Source organism: Theropithecus gelada, chromosome 12 (assembly GCF_003255815.1).
Source record: "Theropithecus gelada isolate Dixy chromosome 12, Tgel_1.0, whole genome shotgun sequence".
In the NCBI taxonomy this organism is placed as follows: Eukaryota; Metazoa; Chordata; class Mammalia; order Primates; family Cercopithecidae; genus Theropithecus; species Theropithecus gelada.
Genome location: NC_037680.1, coordinates 27,157,179 through 27,178,012, shown reverse-complemented (window position 1 = coordinate 27,178,012; position 20,834 = coordinate 27,157,179). Strand labels below are relative to the sequence as shown.

Here is a 20,834-nt window from a genome sequence, read left to right as displayed (position 1 = left end):
CTGCTTAAGCACACTAATTACATCTCAGAGAAAGGTAAAAAACTGTTCAAATTTATAACAGAAGGGAAATAAGATCATATTGTTTACTGCTATAAAGCTTTTTTATTTCGGTATGTAAATGTCTACTTTTGCACACAGTTGATAATTAAAATTTTACAGAACAAGTTTCTACATATGCAATGCTTTACTGTCACTAAAATATGAGTATATTATGTTTTAACTTTAACCATCAAGCAAATAAAAAATTAGAAGTATTACCATGTCTTTATAATATTTATGCCAAATATACTTCTAGATTTGTATTTCTTCAATCCTTTCCAGTTGATCAAATTGCTGTTTTCATATTGCCAGTCTGATCACAAAATTGCTGCTTTACAGAAGAATATTTTTTGCTGACATAAATTATGGGATCAGAGATACCAATGCAGTTACAAAAAAAAAAAAAAGGGTGTGAGGGAGAGCGACAGCGACAGAGTGTGTGTATATGCATGTGTGCATCCATCTTCAAGGAGAGAATAAAGAAATGTATATATGAAACAAAATAACACTTTCCAATATAAGCCCTAGTAAAAGGCCTACATCAGAAACATACTTTCTAGCATTTGTGAAATAAAATACAGCACTGGATTTTAAAGCTATGCACTAAGAACATACTATAGAAAAATGAATAGTGATTTTTATCAATACTGTTATTCCATAAACTTAAATCTGGATTTACCTTTCAATTTATAGCTAACCGAAATTAATATACTAACTATAAGTTCATGATTGCTTTGACTCATCAAAACATATTTTAGAAATTTGTGTCCTTTTACATATAGTGAGCAATTTGGTTCAGAACCCGAAGAGAAATTGAGATGAAAAGCTCATCTCAATTTTCAACAGTAAATAAATAATTCAGCTAAAACTGAAAGTGGTACCAATCCAGCAAACTATTGATGGAGAGGTTTGGCCTTCCATGCAGCCAGAACAACATAAAGTTTTCAATGGGGACTACTTGTTCAGACAAGTTACAAAGATTACAAAAATACCCAGATTAATTATAAAATACCTAATATTCTCATCATATGGAAAATAAGTATCAGGAACATATGTGGGAACAGACAATACTAGTGGCATTTAAACTTTAAGCGTTTTAGAGCTTTGGACTTTATATACTGCTATATGAAACAGACATTTAACAAAAAAAAAAAAAAAAAAGCAATAATGCAAGTCAAAACCTAACCAAAGGCCTCTACCAACTAAAAATTTGAAATTTTCCATGGAAATCAGACAAAACGAAAAAATGGAAAATGAAACCCCTAAAGCAAAAACCAATCAAGTCTTCCAACACTAAAGTCAATATCCAAATCTCATACAGGACCAAAAAGGGGAAAACACTCAGGTCTACAAATGGATAAGCAGTTCCAATACAATCCAGATCCCGACATTTTCCCACTCAGAAACAAATGCAGTGAAGCTTTTCCTGGGGAAAAAGAGCTCTCCAATGAATTTTTTTTAAGTGACATCTAGAAAGTGTGCCTCTTTCTGTCTCTTTCCCTGGCGCCTCATTGGAGGAAGGAGGGGGTTGTTTTTGTATTCTCCCCCACTGGAGCAAGACACAATCAGATGTTAGCTGGAGGAGAGAAACCACTTTTGACAACAGCAAATAAAAATAAAAGTGCCCTTCCTCCCCTGACAGGATGGGCACCCCATCTCACACACCCCTCCCTACTCCAACCCCTCCTTCACCCCCCCCCAGCACCACCCCCTCCTCACCCCGGAGCTCCACTGCGTATGTGGTTTGGTGCTACTGTTGCCCCGGAGTGAAAGTCAGAGCCAGAGGAAGGCAATGAAGCCCCCACAGACACACTTACCTTTCCTGCCCCCCACTTTTGAGTGCCTTCCCTGGAGCTGTGGAGGATGACACAAAGGGTAATAAAGGGGGGGAGTGGAGGAGGAGGAGGCGAAGGAGGAGGAGGAGAGCTGGGGAAGTGGCTGCTCCTGGGTGTAGTGAGATGTCTCCAGCCAGGGCCAAGCAGCAGCAGTAGCAGCAGCAGCAGCAGCAGCAGTAGCAGCAGCAACAGCAGCAGCAGCAGCAGCAAAGGGTCTGTGTTGCTAAGAGGCTTTTGGTTTCTTTCTCTCCTCCTCTCACGGCCAAAGAGGAGGAGGGTGGAGGGGGCTCGGGAGGGAGGCGAGTTGGAGGGGTGAGGGGGTAGGAGTCGTGGATGGGGGTTTTCGAAGAAGAAGAAACTCCTTCTCCTCCTCTCTCAGGCTCAATCCCCCTCTCAGGGCTCAGGGCTGGAGGGTGGGGGAAGGAACTCAGCCGCCTTCCCCCCACCCCCCTCAATTCAAGGTTGAAGTGGGATAGAATTAGTGTCCTGTCCCTTTAAAAATAGAAATAAAAGGTGCCCCCCCTCTGCCACTGCCTCTCTCTTCATCATCAGCTGCTGCTGCTGCTGGGGTCTCTCTGCTTGGGGGGGAGGGGGGTTCGGGTAGACGAGACGGGAGGCACTCACTGCGCATGTCCCTCTCTGACGGGTGGCTGGTTGGTTGAAGGCAGGAGGAGGGGGAGGGGAGGAAATGAGCTATTTTCCCAGAAGGCGCAGAGGCGCTCGCGACCCGGAAGACATTGTAGCAAGGGGTACAGGGGCGGGGGCGGGGAAGAGGAGGAAGTCGCTACGCTTTTAACACCCCCAGCTCCCTCCTCCTTCCTAAGGGAAAGTGGAGGAACGGAAGTGGGCGTGGACGGAGACTAAAGGGGGTCACGTGTTTGGGCGGGAGAGGGGCGGGGTGGGAGAGGTGGTGCGTGCGCGGGGCATGCTGGGAGTGGTTGTGTACCGTCGCCAACAGCAGGTGAAGCCTAGCAGAGGACGCGTCCAGCCGATCCGGTGAAGCAATTCCTGCAGGCGTTGGTACCCCCCTTTACCCTGGTAAAGGCAGGCTTTTATGCGGGAGGTAATGGTGGGGTAAACTTGCTGCAAACGAAGGCCAGGGGCGTCGGTGGCGAAAGGTGAATCGAAAGGGGGAGGATGGAAGGCTGTGGAGACTGGAAATTGGGAAGGGGGCAGGCTTGTATAGGCCGGGAAGGCCAGGACCAGGCGAGCTCTGTCATTTGGCACCCCCATGAGCCTGCCGACGAATCCTTGACACGTGCAGGGAGTCCTGAGACTAGCTCTGCATCGGGGTGGTAAGTGAGGAGCGTGACGGTCCGAGAAGGGAACTGTGAAGTCTCAGCAGCTGATCCTCATGACTGCAGAACGGGAGACCTGTATCTAGGGACAGAGACAAGTCCTCTGTATGCATTTTGACCAGATGCATCAGACGCGTTGCTTATATTGGATATTGCGCTCTTCATGCCTTACCTCTTAACCCTCCCTGGTATTCTGGAGTGGCTTTGGGGAAGGAGCAGGCAGGGAAGTCTTGAGTGGAGCTTCCCTCCGTGTCTTGCATTGTTGCTACAACACAAAGCCTTTGCTTTCTCTCGGAGAGGGATGTGGGATTGTGTAGTCCTTAATGTTGAGTTTTACGATTGATGAAGAGAAAGGACGTGATCAAAGTTTCCCCTTGTAGTGTAGATGATGAGTTTTAAAAGGACCGTTTCGTCTTCTATGGTTACTATTCTTAGTTTTTGAGCCTTTGGTTTCCCAAATGCCAGCTGTTTTTGATGAAAATAATGAATTTCTATCATAAAATTAGAATTCAAATATTTAAGAAAGAATTTATAAATTTACATTAGTAAAGCTTTTGTAGTGAAATAGTACTGGTTCTTTTTCACGTTGTTTTCATACAATCAATATAAACCATTACAGTCTCAGTTGTTTTGTAAAGGTATTTTGAAGGAATATCATCTTTGTACGTTTTTCAAAAACCAAGAATCTAAAATCCTTCATATTTATTATGTTGGTATTTAATTCTGTTGGGTAGGTTCTTTTTCTTTTTTTCTTTTTCTTTTTTTTTTTTTTGAGACAGAGTCTTGCTGTCTCCCAGTGAGTGCAGTGGCGCGATCTGGGCTCACTGCAACTTTGTCTCCTGGATTCAAGCAATTCTCCTGCCTCAGCCTCCCGAGTAGCTGAGACTACAGGCATGTGCCACCACGCCCGGCTAATTTTTTTTGTGTTTTTAGTAGAGACGGCGGTTTCACCATGTTGGTCAGGCTGGTCTCGAACTCCTGACCTCAAGTGATCTACCCACCTCGGCCTCCCAAAGTGCTGGGATTACAGGCGTGAGCCACCGCGCCCGGCCGGTGTAGTTTCTTTAGGGGTACACTATCAGTTAAAGTTACTAATTTTCCACATCTTACTTTCTGTAAGTTTGGATAGTGGACCCCATTTGTGCACCATTGCTTAGCCCTTACTATCTTTTGTACTGTCTACGGTAATCATGTCTGATGGAATCAAAAGTAGATTCCTGTGCTTTAAAATTTTCTTTATAGTGTAACCAATTGTCTGCCACTTTGTAATGAAAAAAAAAAAAAATACAGCAAGGCAATTAATGTGCCTTAGATACAATTTTAAATCTTTTGTGTCTTTTTCCATACATTTAGTATTTAAGCATGTAAACATCGATACATAGTATAATGAATAGCTATAAAGTGTGAACTCTATGTAACCGCTACCACAGTCAAGAATTAAAATGTTTGTGGCCCCTGAGAAGCTGCCCTCTATATTCTATTCCTGATCATCCCCTTCCTCAGTTCTTTCAGAGGTTAACACTATCCTGATTTTTATGGCAATTATTTACTGCTTTCTTTCTTAGGATTTCTTAACCACCTATGTCAGCATTCCTAAGCAATTTAGATTCGTTTTGCCTGTTTCTTAATTGTAAGTGAATTATATATTACATATCATTATGTATCTTTTTCTCTCATACAGCTAAGATTTAACTCTATTAGTACATTTAGCTCTAGTTCTTATATTGGATTATAGTAATCTATAGTATAAAAAGTATAGTGTAAAAAGTCTTAATGGAAATGAGCCACAGTTTAGTCTAATATTAATAAACATTTGGATTGTTTCGTTTTTAGCAGTTATGAACAATACTATTATGAATGTTCTTGTACATGTATTCTTATGTACATTACCATGGATTTTTGTAGAGTACGTATGTTTATCTTCAAATTCACACCAGTGTATACCCTGACAACAGTGTATGGTAGATCCCTTTACTTTTACTGTCTCACCAAGAGTTATTTTTCCTTTTTCCCAAATTGAGGAATGTGGCTTTATCTTATTGTTGTTTTAATTTACTCTGCCCAGGATACTAAAGAGTTTGAACACTTTTTCAAAAACTTACCGGCTATTTGGATTTCCTCTTTCTAGAATTGTCTTTTTAATTCTTAAATCTTTTGTGCATTGTCTTTTTAAATCTTTTGTGGAGGTTTGTTTTTTTGTTTGTTTGTTTGTTTGGTGTTTTAATTGGGTTGTCTGTTTTACTCATGGATTCCTAGCAGTATGGCCAGTATCTTCTCTGTGCTTGGAGCATTACTCTCTTCTGGGATGGCAACTTTATCTTCATGTAGGTCTTATATGCTATCATTGTTCTTTGAATTTTATATGTAGTTTAAACTCCAGGTAACAAGTTCTATGCTTGTGCTGTTCATTATAGTAGCTACAAGCTGCGTGTGGCTTTTGAGCACTTGAAATGTGGCTAGTGTGACTGAGGAACTGAATTTTTAGTTTTGTTTAGTGTTCAATTAAGTTTAAAAACTGACACTTGATTCAGTTACTGTGAAACCTTTATGTTTGGAACAACTCAGATACATAAACCTTTCTTAACCTCAAATTATTAAATTATTATTTTTGATTTTTGAAGATTCCGCCTCTCCCCGCTCCCCGCCGCGAAATGGAGTCTCACTCTGTTGCCCAGGCTGGAATCCAGTGGCATGATCTTGGCTCACTGCAACCTCTGCCTCCCAAATTCAAGTGATTCTCCTGCCTCAGCCTCCCGAGTAGCTGGGATTACAAGCATGTGCCACCATGCCTGGCTAATTTTATTTTTAGTAGAGGTGAAGTTTTACCATTTTGGCTAGGCTGGTCTCAAACTCCTGACCTCAAGTGATCCACCCATGCTTCAGGATTCCACAAACTTGGAAAGCCTTTTCCTGCATCCTGCTGGTTGTGGAATCATTTTCCCTGAAAAAAGTTGTGGAGATGCTTGAAGAAGTGGTAGTCAGTTGATGAGAGGTCAGGCGAATATGGCAGTTGAAGCAAAACTTTGTGGCCCTGTTTGTTCAACTTTTGAAGTGTTGGTTGTGCAATGTGCTGTTGGGTGTTATTGTGGAAAATTGGGCCCTTTCTGTTGATCCATGCTGGCTGCAGGCATCACAGTTTTAAGTGCATCTCATTGATTTACTGAGCATACTTCTCAGATGTAATGGTGTCTCCAGGATTCAGAAAGCTGTAGTGGATCAGACCGGCAGCAGACCACCAAACAGTTACCATGGCCTTTTTTTGGTGCAAGTTTGGCTTTGGGAAGTGCTTTGGAGCTTCTTCTCGGTCCAGCCACTGAGCTGGTCATTGCTGGTTGTCATATAAAATCAACTTTTTGTTGCACCTCACGGTCTGATTGAGAAATGGTTCATTGTTGTGGAGAATAAGAGAAGACAACACTTAAAATGGTGTTATTTTAAATTTTTGCTCAGCTCATGAGGCACCCACTTGTCAAGCTTTTTCACCTTTCCTATTTGCTTCAAATGCTGAACAACTGTAGAATGGTCGACGTTGAGTTCTTATGTTGAGTTCTTCAGCAACTTCTCCTGTAATTGTAAGAGGATCGATCTGCTTCAATGATTGCTCTCAGTTGGTTGTTGTCAACTTCCAGTGGCCTACCACTACACTCCTCATCCTCAAGGCTCTGGTATCCTTTGCAAAACTTCTTGAACCACCACTGCACTGTACGTTCATTAGCAATTCCTGGGCCAAATGCATTGTTGATGTTGTGAGTCGTCTCTGCTGTTTTACGACACATTTTGAACTTGAATAAGAAAATCACTCGACTTTGCTTTTTGTCTAGCATCATTTCCATAGTCCAAAATAAATACAAACAGCAAGTAATAAGTCATTAGCAAAAAAACATAAAGTGAGAAATGCCCATTAAAATGATATATAACATAACCACATTTAGGAATGTATTCCAGTATCAAATGGCAAATTCCAACAATGCAAAATCCACAGTTAATTTTGTACCAACCTAATAATTCGTGCTGCTTTGAAGGAAATCTGTCTTTTAGAATTTTTTTTTCTTTTTTTTTTTTTTTTTTGGTTGTAATTTTTCTGCTGTTTCACTCTGATGTTTTTGTGTGGAATTCTTTTTTTCTTTTTTTTTTTTTTCTCCTAGTCAAGTGTGGTTGTGAGGGTAGAGGAAATGTTAAATCATCGTGTGGAATTCTTTATCTTGCCCTGTATTCATCAAGATTATTAAATCAATGCATCAGTATTTTTCTAAAGATATCGGTGATATTCTTGCTGTTTCTAGTTACCTGCTGAAAATTACAATCTTGCTTTTGTTGGCTTAGTATAGTTGCTCCTTAGTATCTGTGGGAGATTGGTTTCAGAACCCCATGCAGACACCGCAATCCACAGGCAGCTCAAATTCCTTATATAACATGCCATAATGTTTGCATACAACCTACACACATCCTCCCACATATTTTAAATAATCTCTGGACTACTTATGGTACCTAATACAATGTAGATGCTATGTAAATATTGTTATACTGTCATGACTTTTTAAAAATTTCTATTATTTCTTATCATATTTTAAAAAATATACATATATTTTTAATCCTTGGTTGAGTGAATCTGTGGCTATGAAGGGCCGCCTATATTTGTAGTTCATTTGTTGTTTGTTGGAGATAATTCCAGTTTCTAAATTTTCTAAGTCTGTGTCTGCTAGCTCATGATATTTTTTTCTTGTGTGCCTTGATACCAGTTGTATTTAAAAAATTACAGGAATATGAGTCCTAGAATAATAGTCTCTTTCTTAAGAAGGTACATTTTTCTAGGAAAGATCTCTAGGAGTGCTGTCAGTCCTAAGTTGCTTTATTCATGTTCAGTAGTTGGAATTCCTTAATGAACGCTAATGAACGTACAGTGCAGTGGTGGTTCAGAAAGTTTTGCGAAGGATACCAGAGCCTTGAGGATGAGGAGTGTAGTGGTAGGCCATTGGAAGTTGACAACAACCAACTGAGAGCAATCATTGAAGCAGATCGATCCTCTTACAATTACAGGAGAAGTTGCTGAAGAACTCAACATAAGAACTCAACGTCGACCATTCTACAGTTGTTAAGCAAGATTTTAAGATCATGAATTCTACTTTCCTTCAATTTCCTCTTATCCTAATGATGTTGTCTTTAAACTCTGAACGTAAATTAGGTAGCTTATCTGAGTCCCCAGCTTTGGCGGGCCATGTGCTTTTATTTTTATTTTTGATTTTGATTTTTTGTATTGATTTATTTTATTTTAAATGAGGTCTCACTATTGCACACAATGATCCTGAATTCCTGGGCTCAAGTGATCCTCCTGCCTTGGCCTGTCAAAGGATAGGATTACAGGCATGAGCCACCACACCTGGCCTTGTGCTTTGATTTTTTTTTTTTACCACAGACCTGCACATCTTCCATTAGCTCAGCCTTTTTTCTCAGCCTTTTCTTCTAGATAGGAAAATGTCCTCAGAACAAAAGTTACTTGGTGTATGGTTTGTTTCTGGCTTACCTTCACGTGGAATTTGGTATGAAATTTCACATTACCTTATTTCATTCATTATTATTTAGTTTTTTTGTTGGCCTCAGCAGAAAGTTTGGTCCTGTCTGCCACTACCATAAATAAAATCTAATTATCTTTCTTTTTTACTTCTGAGATTTGATTTTAAGATATTTATGCTTTGAGCCAAAAATTTTTTAACTTAACTCATATATTTGTTTAAATTTTTTTTTAATTTTTAATTATTATGGATACATAATATGGGGAGTATGTGATATTTGATACAAAAATACAATGTGTAATGATCAAATCAAGTAATTGAGATATCCATTACCTCAAGCATTTATCATTTCTTTGTGTTACAGACACTTCATTTCCACTCCTTTAATTGTTCTAAAACATACACTAAATTATTTTTAGCTGTAATTACTATATGTGCTACTGAACACTATATTTTATTCCTTCTAACTATATTTTTCTACCCATCAACCATCTCCTCTTGATTCTCCTCTCAACACTACCCTTCCCAGTCTCTAGTAACATCTTTTTACTCACTATCTCTATGACTTCAATTTTTTGAAGCTTCCCCATATGGGTAAGAACATGTGATACTTGCCTTTCTATATCTGGCTTCTTTCCTTTATAATGTCTGCCAGTCGCATCCATGTTGTTGAAAATGACAGAATTTCATTCTATTTTTTTTATGGCTGAATAACATTCCATTGTGTATATGTACCACATTTCTTTATCCATCCTTTGCCATTTCCTTTCTTTTGGGTATATACCCAGTAGTGGGATTGCTGGATTATAGTTCTATTTGTTGTGTTTTTCGGAGCTCCATACTGTTCTCTGTTGTGACTGTGCCAGTTTACATTTCCACCAACAGTGTGCAAGGGTTCCCCTTTCTCCACATTCTCACCAGCATCTGATATTGACTGTCTTTTTGATAAAAGCCGTTTTAACTGGGGTGAGATGATACCTCATTATAGTTTTGATTTGTATTTCTCTGATTATTAATAATGTGGAGCATTATTTCATAGACCTGTTGGCCATTTGTATGTCTTCTTGAGAAATGTCTCCTCAGATCTTTTGACCATATTAAAATCAGAATTTTTTTTCCTATTGAGTCATTCATTCAAGATTCTTATGTATTCTGGTTATTCATCCTTTGTCAGATATTAGTTTGAAATATTTTCTCCCATTCTACCTGTTATGTCTTCATTTTATTGTTTTCATTGCTATGCAGAAGCTTTTTGGCTTGGAGAGATCCCATTTGTTGATATTTTATTTTATCTTATTGCTTTAGTTTCTTGTGTTTTTGAGGTCTTATTTAAGAAGTCTTTGCCTAGACCAATGTCCTGGAGTTTTAAGTCTTTAATGCATTTTCTTTGATTTTTGTATATGGCAAGAGTTAGGGGTCTACTTTTGTTCTTCTGAATGTGGGCATCCAGTTTTCCCAACACCATTTATTGAAGAGACTGTCCTTTCCCCAAAGAGTGTTTTTGGCACCTTAGTAAAAAACTAATTGGCTTTAATAAATATACGGATTCATTTCTGGACTCTCTGTTCTGTTCTGTTATTCTATGTGTCTGTTTTTATGCCGGTACCATGCTATTTTGGTTACTACAGCGTTGTAGTATATTTTGACGTCTGGTAGTGTGATAACTCTACCAGTTACCAGCTTTGTTCTTTTTAGTCAGGATTGTTTTGGCTATTTAGGATCTTTTGTGGTTCCATACAATTTTAGGATTTTTTTTTTCTGTTTCTGTGAAGAATGTCATTGCTCTTGATAGGGATAGCTTTGAATCTGTGGATTGCTGTGGGGAGTATTGTCATTTTAACATATTATTTTTTTTCAACCCATGAGCATGGGATGTCTTTTCATTTGTTTGTATCCTCTTCAATTAATTTCATCAGTGTTTTGTAGTTTGCATTGTAGTTGGTTAAGTTTATTCCTAGATAGTTAATGTTATTTGTAGCTATTGTAAATGGGATCACCTTCTTGATTTCTTTTTCAGATAGGTTGTCACTGTTGGCATAGAGAAATTCTATGGATTTTTGTATGTTGATTTTGTATCCTGCAATGTTACTGAATTTGTTTATTAGTTCTAATAGTTTGTTGGAGTCTTTAGGTTTTTCAAATATAAGATCACATCAGCTGCAAACAATGATAATTTTACTTTCTCCTTTCCAATTTAAATGTCCTTTATTTCGTTCTCTTGTCTGTTTACTCTGGCTAGGACTTCTATTACTAACTTGCGTAATAGTGGTGAAAATGCCCATCCTTCTTCTAGATCCTAGAAGAAAGGCTTTCAGTTTTTCCCCCTTTCAGTCTGATACTAACTGTGGGTTTGTTGTATACGGCTTAATCGTGTTGAGGTATGATCCTTCTGTCCCCAGTTTGCTGAGAGTTTTTATGAAGGGTTATTGAATTTTATCAAAAAGGATTTTGTTGTCATCTATTGAAATGACAATACATTTTGTGCCCTTCATTCTGTTGATACGATGTATCACATTGATTGATTTACATATGTTGAACCATCCTTGCATCCCTGGGATGAATCCCGGTTAATTATGATGATCTTTTTAATGTGCTGTTGAATTTGGTTTGCTCTGTTTTGTTAAGGATTTTTGTATCTGTTTTCATCAGAGATACTGGCCTGTAGTTTCTTTTTTGTTGTTGTTGTATCTTTGTTTGGTTTTGGTATCAGAATAAATCTGGGGCTGGGCATGGTAGCTCACTCCTGTAATCCCAGCACTTTGGAAGGCTGAGGCAGGCAGATATTTTGAGACCAGCCTGGCTGACATGGTGAAACCCCATCTCTACAAAAAATACAAAAATTAGGTGGGTGTGGTGACTCATGCCTGTAATCCCAGCTACTCAGGAGGCTGAGGCAGGAGAATCGCTTGAACCCAGGAGGCAGAGGTTGCAGATCGCCTGGGGAACAAAGTGAGACTCTGTCTCAAAATAAATAAATAAATAAATAAATCTGGCCTCATAAAATGAAATTGGAGATCCTCCATGATTTTGGAGAATGATTTGAGTAGGACTGATGTTAGCTCTTCTTTAAATGTTTGGTGGAATTCGGTGAAGCCATGAAGTCCTGGCCTTTTCTGTGATGGGGGACTTTTTATTATTGTTTGTATCTTGAAATTTATTGTTCTATTTAGATTTTGGTTTTCTTCGTGTTTCACTCGTATTAGGCTGTATGTGCCTAGGAATTTATTCATTTCTTCTAGGTTTTCCAATTTATTGGCATGCGATTGTTCATGACGGTCTCCAATGATCCTTTGAATTTTTGTGATATCAGTTGTAATGTCACCTTTTTTGTCTCTGATTTTATTTGGATCTTCTTTTTCTTTTTCTTAGTCTGGGTAAAGGTTCATTGATTTTGTCTATCTTTCCAAATAAGCCTTTTCATTTCATTGATCTTTTCTATTTTTTTTTTTGTCTTAATTTTATTTCTGTTTTTAATTAATTTTCTTGTTTTATTATTTCTTTTCTTAATTTGGGGCTTGGTATGCTCTTGCTTTTCTAGTTCTTTAAGATGCATTACTAGATTGTTTATTTCTTGGTTTTCTACTGTTTGATTTGCACATTTATCGCTATAAACGTTCTCTTTAGTGTTAGCTTTAACTGTATCTCATAGTTTTAGCAGGTTATGTTTCCATTTTCATTTGTTTCAAGAAATTTTTAAAATTTCCTTCTTAATTACTTCATTGGTTGTTCAGGCACGTATTGTTTAATTCTTACGTGTTTGTATAGTTTCCAAAGTTCCATTTGTTATTTATTTCTACTTTTATTCCATTGTGGTTAGAAAAGATACTTTATAATTTTTATCAGACTTGTTTTGTGGTCTAACATGATGGTGCTCTTTTTGGGTTTCTGTTTGCATGCAGTATCTCTTTCCATCTTTTGGTCTATCTATGTTTTTATAAATGAAGTGAGTTTCTTATATGTAGCAGGTACTAGGGCCTTGTTTTGTTTAGTCCTTCAGCGCCTCTCTTTTGATCGGAGAATTTAGGATCCATCCTTGAGAGATACTCCATGTGCTGAGGAGAAGAATGTGTATTTTGCAGCTGTTGTATGACTGCTTCTGTAAATATCGATTAGGTTCATTTAATCTATAGTGCAGATTAAATTCATTACTTTTTTTCTGTCTAGATGATTTGTCCAATGGTGAAAGTGGGCTGTTGAAGTCCCAAGTCATTACTGTATTGGGTTCTGTCTCCTTAACTCTAATACACTTGACTTTATATATCTTAAGTGCTTCTGTTTTGGATAGATATGTATTTATCATTTTTATATCCTCTTGCTGAATTAAAACCTTTTGTGTTGTATGATAACCTTTTTTCTCTCTTTTCACAGTTTTTGTGTTGAAATCTATTTTATCTAAAAATAGATACAAAGCTACTTGGGCTCTTCACATGCAGTATCTTTTTCCATCTTTTTGTTGTTAGTCTATGTTTTTATAGTGAAGAATTTAGTCCATTTACATTCAGTATTATTATTGATAGGTAAGGACTTACTGCTGCCTTTTTATTGTTGTTCTGGTTCTTTTCTTGGGCTTTTCCCCCTTTCTTTTTTCCTTGTCTTCCTTTGTGCTAAAGTTATTTTTTGGTAGTGTTTTAATTTCTTGCTTTTTATTTTTTGTGTACCTATTAGAGGTTTTTGTTTTGTGGTTACTATGAGGTTAGCAAATAACAACTTATAGCCAATTATTTGCAACTGATGACAACTGATTGCAAAGAAGAGAAAAAATGCACGCACAGAAAAAACTTTAAAACCTGTACACTTTTACTCCATCCCTTCACTTTTTGACGTTTTGTCTCTATATATTTTTAGATTATCTTTTAAGTTTTGAAGTAGTTTTGTTTTTGTTTTTTTGTTTGTTTGTTTGTTTTGATAATGTTATATATAAAGTTTCGGTGCCACAAAAGAAATAGCACTCGAATATAAAATTTTCTTTTTAATTCTCAGCAAGGCAAGTTACTTCTATATAGAAAGGTGCGCCCTTACAGATGGAACAATGGTGAGTGCACATTTGGACAAGGGAGGGTAAGGGGTTCTTATCCCTGATGCATGTAGCCCGTGCTGCTTAGTCGTTCCCCTGTTGACTTTAGTTAGCCCTCACAGGCTAAACTAATTACGATTGGCTAATTTAAAGAGAATCACGGAGTGAGCGCTTTGGTGGGAATCAGGGCAGAGCAGGTAGCAGATAATTGGAATGAGTTAGGGTAGAGCAGGTGATTGGAATGTAGGGTGGAGCAGGTGATCAGAATGAGTCAGGGTGGAGTAGATAATCGGAAAAGGTTGCTTTACGAGGAAGTTTAAAAGTAGAAGGCAAAGAATTGAACATACTGACATATTCTTTGAAAAGAAATTTAGAACTCATATCTAACAATCCCTCCCCTTGTATTTCCTTACAACTTTCTTTTCAAACTTTTTTTTTTTCTTTTTTTGAGATGGAGTCTCACTCTGTCCCCCAGCCTGGAGTGCAGTGGCGCCATCTCGGCTCACTGCAAGCTCTGCCTCCCGGGTTCACGCCATTCTCTTGCCTCAGACTCCTGAGTAGCTGGGACTACAGGCGCCCACCACTACGCCCAGCTAATTTTTTTTGTATTTTTAGTAGAGAAGGGGTTTCACCGTGTTGGCCAGGATGGTCTTGATCTCCTGACTTCGTGATCCTCCCGTCTCGGCCTCCCAAAGTGCTGGGATTACAGGCGTGAGCCACCGTGCCGGCCTCAAACTTTTTTTGTTAACGTGTCTTGGCTTAGTTATTTTGCTGGATTTTCTAAAAGAAGAAGCTTCTCCAGATAAGGTGGAGGTTAGAACACATATCTAACAATAGGATTGTCTTTTAATCTTCCTACTAAAGATATGAGCGGTTAGAGTATTCTGTATTTATCTGTGCACTTACTTTTACCAGTGAGTTTTATACCTTCAGATGATTTCTTGTTGCTTGTTAATGTCCTTTTCTTTCAGATTGGAGAACTTCCCTTTAGCATTTTTTGAAAGATGAGTCTGGTGTTGATGAAATCCCTCAGCTTTTGTTAGTCTGGGAAAATCTTCATGTCTCCCTCATGTTTCAAGGATAATTTCAGTAGATGTATTAGTTTGGTGCAAAAGTTATCATGGTTTTTGCCACAATATTAATTGCCATGAAAAATAATTGCAAAAACCGTGGTTACTTTTGCACCAACCTAATACTATTCTACTCTCTTCTGGCTTGCAGGGTTTCTGCTAAAGTTTGTCATCCTACTCTCTTCTGGCTTCTCTAAGTTTGAAAAGTACTCTGCTATTATTTCTTTGAAAAAACTTTCTACCTCAGTCTCTTTCTCTACGCCCTCTTTAAGGCCAGTAACTTTTTGATTATGCCTTTTGAGACTATTTTCCAGATCTTGTAGGCATACTTCATTGTTTTTTATTATTTTTTTCTCTTATGACTGTATTTTCATATAACCTGTCTTCAAGCTCACTAATTCATTCCTCTGCTGTTGAGAGACTGATGCATTTTCAGCCGTTGAATTTTCCAGCTTCAGAATTTCTGCTTGTTTTTTTTTTATCATTTCAGTCTCTTTGTTAAGTTTCTCTTACAGAATTCTGAATTTTTTATCTCTTTTATCTTGAATTAAATTGAGCTTTCTCAAGACCACTGTTTTGAATTTCCCATCTAAAAGGTCACATATCTTTACTGCTCCAGGATTAGTCTGTTTGGTGAGGTCCTGTTTTCCTAGATGTTCTTGGTAATTGTGGACATTCATTGATATCTAGGCATGGAAGAGCTAGTCTTCACAGTTTGGGTTTGTTTGTTCCTGTCACTCTCCAGGGGGGCTTTCCAAGAAATCAAAGCAGATTGAGTGTTGTGACCCAAGCCTGTAGTCACTGCAGCCATTTTGGCATTAAAGAGCGTCCAAAGCACAGGAATGCTGTGACTCTTGCAGACTCCTACATACACAGTTCTGATGGACTTGGGAAGATAACTGAGAGAATTCCCTGGGTTACCAGTCAGAGTCTCTTGCTCTCTACCTTCGCTTTCCTTCAGTCAGGAGTCTCTCTGTACTGGCCTGCCCAGTGTTGGTGGGGGATGATACAGGCACTTTTGTAGCCACCACAGTTGGAACTGTGCTGAGTTGCCTCTGAAGCCTCGCAGACCAGCACAGTATTGGGGCTCACCCAAGGGCCATGGCCAATCCTGCATGACTGCCACTGGTTATTCAAGGCCAAAGGCCACTTTAGTCAGCAGGTGGTGAATTCTTTCAAGACTGAGTCCATCCCATCAGGGCAGCCATTCCCTTCCTGCCTATGGTGAATCTGTAAATGCCATCCCAGAGCAACAGCTTGCTATCAAAAGCTTCAGAAATCTGTCTTTTTGCTTTATTTTACTGTGACTGAACCAATACTCTGGTTGCAAAGCAAAGTTCTCTGTACTCTTCCTTCTCCTTACCCCGAGGTGAAGGGGTTAGGGAGGGGTGTCTCAGGGATTCCCTTAGCTGCCACAGGTGGTGTTGCACTGTGTTTTAACTCAAATCCATTACCTCCAAGGCCAGTGCAGTACCAAGGCTTGCCAAAGGATGCAGTCCTTGTGGCCTGTCACTCCAATTTATTCCGGGCCCTAGACCACTTTAGTCAGAATGTGGTGAAGGCCAATTGCTTCCTCTGGAGTGGAGGATTTCTCTCTGGCCTAGGACTGAGCTAAATGCTTCTTCTGTGGGCGCCAGCACAATGCCCTGTGTTATATTCTGCTGTTACAGAGCAGTACTGAGTTCCAGTGCAAAATCCCACACTTACTTTCGCTCTCTCTCCCAAGCACACAGATTCTATCTCAGTGTTGTGCTGCCTGGGGTTGGCGGAGGGGTGGTGTAGTCAGTGCAAGACTGTCTTTTCTGCCCTCTTCAGTGCCTCTTTCCTGGTTAAAACCAGGGGTCATGATTGCTCACTTGATTTTGGATTTTTTGTTTATTTGTTTCTTTGTGTGTTTGTTTGTTTGTTTTGAGGCAGGGTCTCACTCTGTCACCCAGGCTGGAGTGCAGTGGTGTGATCTCAACTCATTGCAACCTCGACCGACCTCCTGGGCTCAAGTGATCCTCCCACCTCAGCCTCCCAAGTAGTTGGCACTGCAGGCGCATGCCACCATGCCCGGCTAATTTTTTCACATTTTGTAAAGACAGGGTTTCATCAGGTTGCCCAGGCTGGTCTTGAACTGAAATCAAATGATCCACTCGTCTTTGCCTTCCAAAGTGCTGGGATTACGGGCATGTACCACTGTGCCCAGCTGATTCTTATGAAGGTGTTTTTTTTTGTTTTTTTGTTTTTTTTTAATTTTTATTTTTGCATGGATAATTGTTCATTTTGGTGTTCCTGCTGGGGGATGATTCCTGGGGGATTCTCTTCGGCAATCTTTTCTGCCTCTTCTGTGAGGAAAAAGACATCTATTTTAAATTTTTCTTTTTTATTATAATTTAAGTTCTGGAATGCATGTGCAGAACATGTAGGTTTGTTACACAGGTATACATGTGCCATTAACCTGTCATCTACATTAGGTATTTTTCCTAATGCTATCCCTCCCCTATCCCCCCATCCGCCAGTAGGCCCCTGTGTGTGACATTCCCCTCCCTGTGACCATGTGTCCTCATTATTCAGCTCCCGCTTATGAGAACATGCGGTGTTTGGTTTTCTGTTCCTGTGTTAGTTTGCTGAGAATGATGGTTTCCAGCTTCATCCATGTCCCTACAGGGGACATGAACTCATCCTTTTTTATGGCTGCATAATATTCTGTGACGTGTATGTTCCACATTTTCTTTATCCAGTCTATCATTGGAGGGCATTTGGGTTGGTTCCAAGTCTTTGCTGCTGTGAACAGTGCTGCAGTAAACATACATATGCATGTGTCTTTACAGTAGAATGATTTATAAACCTTTGGGTATATACCCAGTAATGGGATTGCTGGGTAAAATGGTTGTTCTGGAGTTCTGGTTCTAGATCCTTGAGGAATTGCCACACTGTCTTCCACAATAGTTGAACTAATTTATGCTCCCACCAACAGTGTAAAAGCGTTCCTGTTTTTCCACATCCTCTCCAGCATCTGTTGTTTTTGACTTTTTAATGATTGCCATTCCAACTGGTGTGAGATGGTATCTCATTATGGTTTTGATTTGCATTTCTCTCATGACCAGTAATGATGAGCTTTTTTCCACATGTTGGTTGGCTGCATAAATGTCTTCTTTTGAGAAGTGTCTGTTCATATCCTTTTGTTGCCATTGCTTTTGGTGTTTTTTAGTCATGAAATTTTTGCCCATGCCTATGTCCTGAATGATGTTGCCTAGGTTTTCTTCTAGGGTTTTTATGGTTTTAGGTCTTATGTTTAAGTCTTTAATCCATCTTGAGTTAATTTTTGTATAAGGTGTAAGGAAGGGGCCCAGTTTCAGTTTTCTCCATATGGCTAGCCTGTTGTCCCAACACCATTTATTAAATAGAGAATCCTTTCCCCATTGCTTGTTTTCATCAGGTTTTTCAAAGATCAGATGTTGTTGTTGATGTATGGTGTTATTTCTGAGGACTCTGTTCTGTTCCATTGGTCTATATATCTGTTTTGGTACCAGTACCATGCTGCTTTGGTTACTGTAGCCTTGTAGTATAGTTTGAAGTCAGGTAGCGTGATGCCTCCAGCTTTGACCTTTTTGCTTAGGATTATCTTGGTTTATGCGGGCTCTTTTTTGGTTCCATATGAAATTTAAAGTAGTTTTTTCTAATTCTGTGAAGAAAGTCAATGGTAGCTTGAATGGGATAGCATTGAATCTATAAATGACTTTGGGCAGTATGACCATTTTCATGATATTGATTCTTCCTATCCATGAACATGGAATGTTTTTCCTTGTTTGTGTCCTCTCTTATTTTGTTGAGCATTGGTTTGTAGTTCTCATTGAAGCGGTCCTTCACATCCCTTGTAAGTTGTATTCCTATGTATTTTATTCTCTTTGTAGCAATTGTGAATGGGAGTTCACTCATGACTTGGCTCTCTGTTTGTCTGTTATTGGTGTATAGGAATGCTTGTTATTTTTGCACGTTGATTTTGTATCCTGAGACTTTGCTGAAATTGTTTATCAGCTTAAGGAGATTTTGGGCTGAGACAATAGGGTTTTCTAAATATACATTCATGTCATCTGCAAACAGAGACAATTTGACTTCCTGTCTTCCTATTTGAATACCTTTTATTTCTTTCTCTTGCCTGATTGCCCTGGCCAGAATTTCCAATATCATGTTGAATAGGAGTGGTGAGAGAGGGCATCCTTTTCTTGTGTCAGTTTTCAAAGGGAATGCTTCCCATTTTTGCCCATTCAGTGTGATATTGGCTGTGGGTTTGTCATAAATAGCTCTAATTATTTTGAGATACGTTCCATCGATACTTAGTTTATTGAGAGTTTTTAGCATGAAAGCGTGTTGAATTTTGTCGAAGGTCTTTTCTATATCTGTTGGGATAATCATGTGGTTTTTGTCATCGGTTCCGTTTATGTGATGGATTACATTTATTGATTTGTGTATGTTGAACCAGCCTTGCATCACAGGGATGAAGCCGCCTTGATCATGGTGGATAAGGTTTTTGATGTGCTGGTATTCGGTTTGCCAGCATTTTATTGAGGATTTTTGCATCGATGTTCATCAGGGATATTGGCCTGAAATTTTCTTTTTTTTGTTGTGTCTCTGCCAGAGTTTTGGTATCAGGATGATGCTGGGCCCATAAAATGAGTTAGGGAGGAGTCCCTCTTTTTCTCTTATTTGGAATAGTTTCAGAAGGAATGGTACCAGCTCCTGTTTGTACGTCTGGTAGAATTCGTCTGTGAATCCATCTGATCCTGAGCTTTTCCTAGTTGGTAGGCTATTAATTAGTGCCTTAATTTCCGAACTTGTTATTGGTCTGTTCAGGGATTTGACTTCTTCCTGATTTAGTCTTGGGAGGGTGTGTGTGTCCAGGAATTCATCCATTTCTTCTAGATTTTCTAGTTTATTTGTGTAGAGGTGTTTATAGTATTCTCTGATGGTAGTTTGTATTTCTATGGAATCAGTGGTGATATCCCTTTTATCATTTTTTTTGTGTGTCTATTTGATTCTTCTCTCTTTTCTTCTTTATTAGTCTGGCTAGTGGTGTATCTATTTTGTTAATATTTTTGGAAAAGCAACTCCTGGATTCTTTTTTTTTTTTTTTTTTTTTTGAGAGTGTTTTTGTGTCTCTATCTCCTTCAGTTCTGCTCTGGTCTTAGTTATTTCTTGTCTTCTGCTGGCTTTTGAATTTGTTTGCTCTTGCTTCTCTAGTTTTTTAAATTGTGATGTCAGGATGTTGGTTTCCGATCTTTCCTGCTTTCTCCTGTGGGCTATAAACTTCCCTCTACACGCTGCTTTAGCTGTGTCCCAGATATTCTGGTACATTGTGTCTTTGTTCTCATTGGTTTCAAAGAACTTATTTATTTCTGCCTTAATTTTGTTGTTTACCCAATAGTCATTCCGGAGCAGGTTGTTCAGTTTCCATGTTGTTGTGCAGTTTTGAGCGAGTTTCTTAATCCTGAGTTCCAATTTGATTGCACTATGGTCTGAGAGACTGTTTTTTATGGTTTCCATTCTTTTGCATCTGTTGTGGAGTGTTTTACTTCCAATTATGTGGTCAGTTTCAGAATAAGTGTGATGTTGTGCTGAGAAAAATATATATTCTGTTGATTTGGGGTGGAGAGTTCTGTAGGTGTCTATTAGGTCCACTTGGTCCATAGCTGAGTTCAAGTCTTGAGTGTCCTTGTTAATTTTCTGTCTTGTTGATCTAATATTGACAGTGGGGTGTTAAAGTCTCCCACTACTATTGTTGTGTGGGTGTCTAAGTCTCTTTGTAGGTCTCTAAGAACTTGCCTTATAAATCTGGGTGCTCCTGTACTGGGTGCATATATATTTAGGATAGTTAGCTCTTCTTTTTGCATTGATCCCTTTACCATTATGTAATGCCCTTCTTTGTCTTTTTTAATATTTGATGGTTTAAAGTCTGTTTTATCAGAGACTAGGACTGCAACCCCTGCTTTTTTTCGCTTTCCATTTTCTTGGTAAATATTCCTCCATCCCTTTATTTTGAGCCTATGTGTGTCTTTGCAAGTGAGAGGGGTCTCCTGAATATA

The 20,834-nt window shown here is 38.9% G+C and overlaps 1 protein-coding gene across 4 annotated transcripts in view; it reads left to right on the top strand.

Annotated features, from left to right (window-relative positions):
• Nucleotides 1-2,640: 2,640 nt before the first annotated feature.
• The window catches only part of ORC4 (origin recognition complex subunit 4), an 88,511-nt gene continuing 70,317 nt past the window's right edge, over nucleotides 2,641-20,834 (top strand). The window contains exon 1 of one of the 4 annotated variants that reach the window (XM_025403908.1): nucleotides 2,641-2,912. The gene's annotated coding sequence lies outside the window, so the exon portion shown is untranslated. Of the gene's footprint in view, nucleotides 2,938-20,834 lie in introns of all 4 variants that reach the window. The other 3 variants (XM_025403909.1, XM_025403911.1, XM_025403912.1) reach the window with 3 other exon arrangements.